This window comes from Euphorbia lathyris, chromosome 7 (assembly GCF_963576675.1).
Source record: "Euphorbia lathyris chromosome 7, ddEupLath1.1, whole genome shotgun sequence".
NCBI classification, from domain to species: domain Eukaryota; kingdom Viridiplantae; phylum Streptophyta; class Magnoliopsida; order Malpighiales; family Euphorbiaceae; genus Euphorbia; species Euphorbia lathyris.
In genome coordinates, this window is record NC_088916.1 from 12,948,507 (window position 1) to 12,956,176 (window position 7,670).

General features: G+C 35.6%; 1 long non-coding RNA gene across 1 annotated transcript; it reads left to right on the plus strand.

Annotated features, from left to right (window-relative positions):
* The first annotated feature begins 1,657 nt into the window (after positions 1-1,657).
* Positions 1,658-7,670, plus strand: LOC136234745 (uncharacterized). The gene is made up of 8 exons (XR_010691457.1): positions 1,658-2,041; positions 2,152-2,490; positions 2,841-2,884; positions 3,004-3,076; positions 3,305-3,410; positions 3,855-3,916; positions 4,876-4,993; positions 5,722-7,670. It is a non-coding gene; the product is annotated as an uncharacterized lncRNA (long non-coding RNA).

A 7,670-nucleotide genomic window follows, 5' to 3' on the forward strand; every position in this document is an offset into this window, starting at 1 on the left:
GGGAGGGGTCCCATCACAAGGGTGTACTAGAGGCAAGCATTCCTCTGCCAATTTATTTGGCAAGAGGCCGCTCCTAAGACTCCAACTCGTGACCTCTTGGTCACACAACAACAACGTTTACCGTTGCGCCCAAATCAATATTAAAAAAAATTTAGTTTATTATTTCAACAAGAAGCTCTGTCCCCTAACGTCTCCCATTATTTAAAACCAATTTTTTCATCACCCCTTTGGAACAAATCTAATCTCACAAGAGACCAATATAGACCCCTTGGACAAATTAAATCATGAATTGGAAGTTTGTTTAAGATTTCTCTCATACAAATTAAATAATGAGTTGGAAACCGGAAAACCAACCGAACCGACAGTTTTGGTTTAGGTTTATGGAAATAATTTTTTTCATTTTGGTTTTAAATATAAAAAACTAATGGTTTCGGTTAACTGGACCGTTTACACATTTTTAAAAGTTTAGGTCTATTATATCACCAGTCTCTTCAAATTGTCCATAAATTACAATTGACCCTTAAAGTTCAAACTGTGACAACTAACCCCTCAGCTTGTTCATTTGGAACAAATAATCCATCAAATAGGTTAATATTTGTAATTTTGTTTTTTTTTATATTTTTGTTAATGCATCAACAAATTAGTTAGATATAACAAACAACCGATATTTTGAATATCTTTTATTTCTACTGTAATATTAAGTTGAATGTTTTTATTTATTTAGAGTTTAGTTGCTCCAAAAAAGCAAATTGGAAGGTTAATTGTAACGTTTTGAAATTTAGGGGTCAGTTGCAGTTTTTAGACAACTTAAAGGGTACGGGGATATATTAGGCCTAAATTATATATATATATATGTTATATAATATATATTTATTGTCATAATACTCATTTGGCTCTCTAAACTAATGTTTGAAAGTCAATTAAAACTTTAAACTATCAAAATCATCAATAAGATCCTTGAACTAAGCCAAAATCTTCAATTGAGTCTTTATTCTAAGCAAAAAAAAAAAAAAAAAATTCATCAAGTGAATTCTCATCGAAAATCATTCAGTTAAACAGTTTTAGATCATCTTTTCTAAATTTATTTTGAACCAACATAAAAATTATTACAGATCATGTTACATAGTCACCGTTTTTTATTTTAGGATAAAATAAAGATTCAATATTGATAATTTTGACTTAACTGAAGGATCTAATTAGTAATTTGATATTTAAAATCCTAATTAATTAAAAGTTTTAGTTTAAGGACTTATACCTATATTTATTATGGACCTGTTGTTTTACCTACTGTTTGTTTGCAAAGATAAAGGCAAACAGTAGTAGAATGAATGCAAACACAAGTAGTATAAAAAGTAGCTACCAAACACCATCTCTATTAAACCCTAGATCTAAATGAATGCAAATACTAGTATAAAAAGTAACTATCAAACACGGTCTCTACCAAAACCCTAAATCTACTACCAAACACCACCTCTACCAAACCCTAGATCTAAATGAATGCAAACACTAGTATAAAAAGCAGCTACCAAACACAGTCTCTACCAACCCTAATGAATGCAAACACTCCTATAAAAAAAAAAAATAATAATAAAACAAAAAGTAGCTCCCAAACACCCTCTGCCAACCCTAGATCTAAACACACCTCAGCCACCCACAAATTCCTCGTACACTTTCATTGGGACCGTACCACTTTTCGTGATTAGGAAATTCGTTATTGAATCTTTAGTAATAGCTCTCCGGAGAATCTCTTGACTAGTCAATCAAGGAACTCATCCCATCAGTGCCTTCTTGTGAGTGCTAGTCAACTACCATCCTTGATATAGGTTGTTCTCCTGTGTTCCTGTAAGAAGTCCTTCCTATACCTGATGTGCTTTTTCTCCTTTTGTTTTGAGTTAATGCAAAGACCTAAACCGCCCGGGCTGCCATGTCTCCCTTTCCCAGCCTTCATCTTTTTCACTGACTGCACACCCTAGATCTAAACACATCCTCACTTCCCATTCCTCACTTCATCTTCTTCAAGTCTTAGTTAGCTTGAATCTCGGTATACACATTTTACAAGCTTTGATTTTAAGTTCTCGATTTCTATTAATTTTGTTGTTCTCTTTTCGTTTTAGATTTTGCAAAAGTTGAGTTTCTCTTTTCATTTTGCAGAAGGTGATCCTACAAGGTCACGTGGACTGTCTTAGATCCTACAAGGTCATGTGGACTGTCTTAGATGATGCATTATTGGGCTCTTTAGGGGCACTCGGCATAGTTTATGTTTCTACAGTTTGCACATCCTCATTGTTTTTTAACTCTGGAATGTCCATTGATTTTGTAAATATGGTTTTAGCAATGTATGTGCTTTCCACCTGTTACTTTCACTCTATCCCACTATTTGCTTGTTCGATAAAATCAAGAAAGAAAACAAGGTAATGGAAGACTTGCATTAACCAAGGAGTAAAAGGTTACCGAGGATACAAATTGGATTAATTGTTCACTCCTTTGAAGGTGAATTATGCATATGTGATGCCTATTTCTTATTTTTCTTGTGCGTTTTCACTTCATAAAAAAAAAAAAAAGCGGCCCGGTCGCATTACGCCTCCCTGCTGAGCGAGGGTCCGGGGAGGGTCCCACCACAAGGGTGTATTGGGGGCAAGCCTTCCCTTGCCAATTTAATTGGCAAGAGGCCGCTCGTAAGACTCGAACCCGTGGTCACGCGGCAACAACGTTTTACCGTTGCCAAGGCTCGCCCTCTTGCGTTTTCACTTCATAAGCTGCATAAAATGTTTATTCTTCTTCTGATGTTGTATTTCATAGTTCATCCCATTTTCTTAATATGCCCATATTTGGAATGCCAGGTCTTTTCTCATTTACATGACTGGGACCTTGGTTATCATCTCAGGTATTTTCTTTAGAGAAACCTATTCTAATGATTGATGTTGGTCTGTTAAATTTGAATTTTTATTTTAACTATTGACTTACTGTTTTCCCTCTGTTTGCACTTAATTACTCTCTGTTTAGTCGAGAAACTGGGGCATTTAATAGAATAATCGATCCTGGTAGCCGTGCGATAAATGTAGTACCAACCATCTAGGTACGGCTTTATGCTCTTCACTTTATTAACATCTTTTTCATGCAAGTTATACTATTTGTAATTGACAATAGCCTTGCGTATTTTCTGGATGCTTGACATCAGCCTACTAGAATCCTTTACTTTCTTGTTCATTTGTTTGTAACTTGTTAAAATTGCATATATCAATATGTGCCATTGTTTACCATTTTCTGGACTTTCTCAAAAGCTTTTTCACCTTTGTTCTTGCAGATATCCATGGTATCAGGTATTTTGGCGAAATTTTTGAGCCCCTTTTGCATGGATCACTTCTCTTTCTGTCGCTGCATATATTGTTTTCACATTATCTGTGACACAGGTAATATATGTTGTGCTGCATGCTTGTATGTACCCTTGAGAATAATTGCATGTAGGTGTGGTTAGGTTTTCTTTTCCCACTTAGACTGTAGTGTCTTCAATCATTTGCTTATGCTCCATGTAAGGGTCCTATAAATGGAAAAGTAGCTAAAAACTAGATGTATCCATGGGCTTGGGACTTGCTAAGCTCATTTGACCCGAAAACCATGTTATTGGGCTTGGCAAAGGTTTTTGCGCTTAATCAGATTTCTCTTGAGCTCAATTGGCTACAGAGTGTAAATGGGCTGGCATAAGAACATAAGAACATGATTATCTTCCATATCTTCTTTGTTTTTTGGTTGCACATGTTTGTTACTTGCATTTTAACTATTGTTTGACTTCATACTAAAAGCTTTCAGTTCTTTGATTTTCTTCCTTCCTTTTTGCCCCTTCTATTGTTTCCTAGACTGTCAAATGTTTCAACAATGAAGCTTATGAAGCTGACAAATATGACAGAGTCCTTAAAGAGTAAGTAGCTTAATCTGATTTATTTTATTCGTACTGCTAATCTACTTTCTTGATGTCAAACTTGGACTATCTGATCTAACCATTAAACTTAAAACTGATGTGGGTTTGTGAAGCTAATTCGATGCTATAAAACCAATAGAATATGATCTCATGATATGAGATGTGTCCCACATTGGAAAGGAAGCCCAGGGCAGCATTCTGTATTAGCATTTGTTGGCGTAGGATGTGACACTTAATTTGACGTAGGTGTTAATGAAGTTCATGGTGAAGTTGCATGAAGCAAAGCCTTTTTGAGATCTGTCTATAATTATATCAATAATATTAATTACGTATTTGCTTGAGGTGACACTTTGACAAAGGTGCATAATGTTTTTTATGTATGCATGCTTTTGTATATTTTCTATATCTGCATGTTATGGTGTCAAGCTAATCAAATTGACACTTGCAAGACTTGTAATTTCCTTCCAACATGGTTGCTTTTCTGCCATAGCTTAAACCTTGCATTAACTTGAGAAAAGTATGGGACTTGAACCCAAATTGTCCATTGGTCCTAAATTTAGGTTCCTGAATGATTTATATTTGAAGAGAACTACCGAGATGTCGCTTGGTCCATCTCATTCAAAATTATACATTGGCCATTTTCTGATAAGAGATTAATTCATTTAACTAATCTTTTGTGCTGAGTGCTTAAGTAATGGTGTGGATGGTACGTTTTATATGGATAAAAGTTCAAATTCTCCCTCAAACTTGACTTTTGGATAAATAGCTTGAAATTAACCTTTTTAGCCAAATTCTTTACTGATCTTTGCAATTTTGACGAATAGCCCCTTGACTCACATAAAACAGTCTTCTTTCTCCAACAAGTAGCACCATTAGCTTAGATATTTGTTAATTTTCAAGTTCATGTACTTGTACAGTGAAATAAGCATAACAAATCTATTCATGCTCACATTGGACAGGGCCAAGAGATGGTAGGGAATTAAATACTTCTGAAACTGATAGGCTTATGACATATATGCCTCAGACATCCTCAGTGAGAACCAGAAGATAGTTTCTGCCCCTAAATCACTTAAACAAGTAAGTTTGTCATGTAAACACAATCATGTGTGGATAGTTCCGCATGCATGCACAATCTGTCATGAATTCCTCAATTATGTGTTATTTACATCAAATCTCAACTGTCAAAGTGTTTAGTTGCAATTTTTTTTAAAAAGCAAATTAGAAACCAGTTTGCCAAACCTTATATTTTATCTTAACTTAGGAAAACAAGTGTGAGATGTTTTCCAAATCTTTGTAAGGAAAATATGGTAGCTGGGTTAGAAACCCCATAAGTCTTTATAATTATTTTTGTTAGCTGCTTTATTTCAAGCATTGAGGATTTTATGAAGATACTAATTTTACCATTGATATTTTAATCATCTTACTTCTGTAATAATTTTATTAACATATAAGTACAAACTTTATTAAATTGTCATTTTTCAATTTCAAGGTTGAAATAGAAATTCATTTTTTGAATTTCCATTTCGAAAACCGAAATTCGGGAAAAGAAGAGAAAATTGGAATAAGAAATGGAAAGTGTTTTCTAAAACTGAACAATACCTTAGTTGTGCACCATTCCTGAAACTTCAAATTCTATCCAAATGAAAAGGTGTGCTACTGATTCTCGAGTTTTGTATTAAAAATGAAGGTTTATAATTTTGAATGCATATAATATAGTTCTGAATCATAAAATTGATTTCAAATTTGCTACTTTAGAAACTTTTTGCTATTTTTTGTTCTGACCAGTTTGTGCCCTTATTCTCCAGGCTATATGTGAAAGGATTTAGGGGACACAGCTCATATGATTGCCAAGAAATGGAAGTATCCAACTGAAGCTCCCAAAAGTCTTTCCTCGACTCCAGCACTTTGTGGCACTGCTTCTGATCGCGTCACTCCTAAACTACCCGCGTTGCAGAATCCTGCTTGTCTGAATGGGGGTATATCCTCAGTCAGATGCCTTATTACTACCTTTCCAAGACTTCTGCTGCTTATAAAGGAAAGATGGTATGCGCTGATGAAGGAACAAATTCTTTCAGCCAAGATCAGATCCCTAATTATTGTGATGATTTGCCTCCTAATCCACCATCGCAGAAGATCAACAAGACTCTTTCTATACATGGTTGCTAAACCAGTCAGAGCCAATCAGCTTGCCTTGTGCAAGTACTAGTGAAGATGCTGCAACGTCTTTTTGTCAAAATGGAGGGGGACAGAATACCGCTGCTCCTGCTTTATTGAACCAAAACTATGTTAGCTGAGACTGGGATGGAAACAACCATATGGAGAAGGACCAAGTGCTGCTGCTCCATCTGCTCTAGACCAAAACTATGCAGCCTTTTGGATGGAAACTACCAAGTGGTGAGGGGCAAAGTTCTGCTGCTGGATATACATTAGGCCAAAACTATTTAGCTAGGGGGATGGAAACTGCCAAATGGGTAGGGGTCAAGTTCTGCTGTTTCATTTGAGATAGACCACAATTATATGGCTAAGGCTGTTCAGATCATAACAGAATGCCGTGTTTGGCAATCGACGATGATGATCCTCGTGTGATGGAATCCATCCACCGGAGGTCATATTACACTCCCTGTTCCTGCAGATTCCGGCTAGCGTGGCGTTTGTGGCCTCGGATCCGATCACCGCAGATGATATATAGTGGTAAGCGTATTTGATTAAAAAGCAATTCATGTTTTCTTTGTGAAAATGAACCTCAGGAAAAGAATTGGGGCTTTCCTTTCAATAAGGGAATTGGGATTAATGGCTGCCCCTCTATAGGGTTGCAAGTAAGACTTACACATTAGGCGGTTTAATCATTTGGCTCAACCTCTCCGATTACTGATTAACCGAAGTTTCTTTTTCGTCGTACAATTTAACAATTGTTTGTGCTGATTGGACGCAAGATGAGATTGAGTTACACAGTAATGCCAGAACTGAACTTGTTGGCTTAGGGTAACTCTTTATGTCTTTGTAAGTGTTATGTGTTGTTTGATGGAAGCAGTTATCAAGATCTTCATGTTTGAGGTCTCATAGATGGGTATCATACATGTGTTGTGTACATGTTCGTTCCTTAGATGAAATTTAGCGAAATTAAGCTTTCAGTGTACACAACATTGGTATGATAGCTATCAATGAGACCTTTAACATGGAGATCTTGATAACTTCTACCATCAAACAAGACATAAAGCTTCTAAAGGCATAGAGAGTTACCCTTGAGCCAACAAGTTCAATTCTCGCATCTTGCTTCCAATCCACACGAACAATTGATAAATTGTACGACGGAAGAGAAACTTCAATTAATTTGTAATCGGAGAGGTTGAATCAGATGATTAAATAGCCGAATTTGTAAGTCTTACCTACAACCCAATAAAGACCATTAATCGTAATCCCCTCATTGAAAACAAAGTAAGGTAAAGCCCCAATTCTTGTCATGATGTTAGGTTCATCTTCGCCGAGAAAACATGAATTATTTTTTAATAAAACGCCATCGTGCCAATATGTTTCATTAGAATACTACTTGATTTTAGTGTTTTTGAGTTTATTGAATTGTGATGTTATTATGGAAGACTAAAGCATAGAAATTATCACACTAGTTGAAATGAGAGAATAAAATGTTCTATTATCTTAGCAAGGATTCTACATGGATATTTTATTGGTTTGCTTTTTTTTTTTTTTTGTCCAGTCATGGACTGAGCAACATGTTGTATTTCTCCTAGTAGATTTT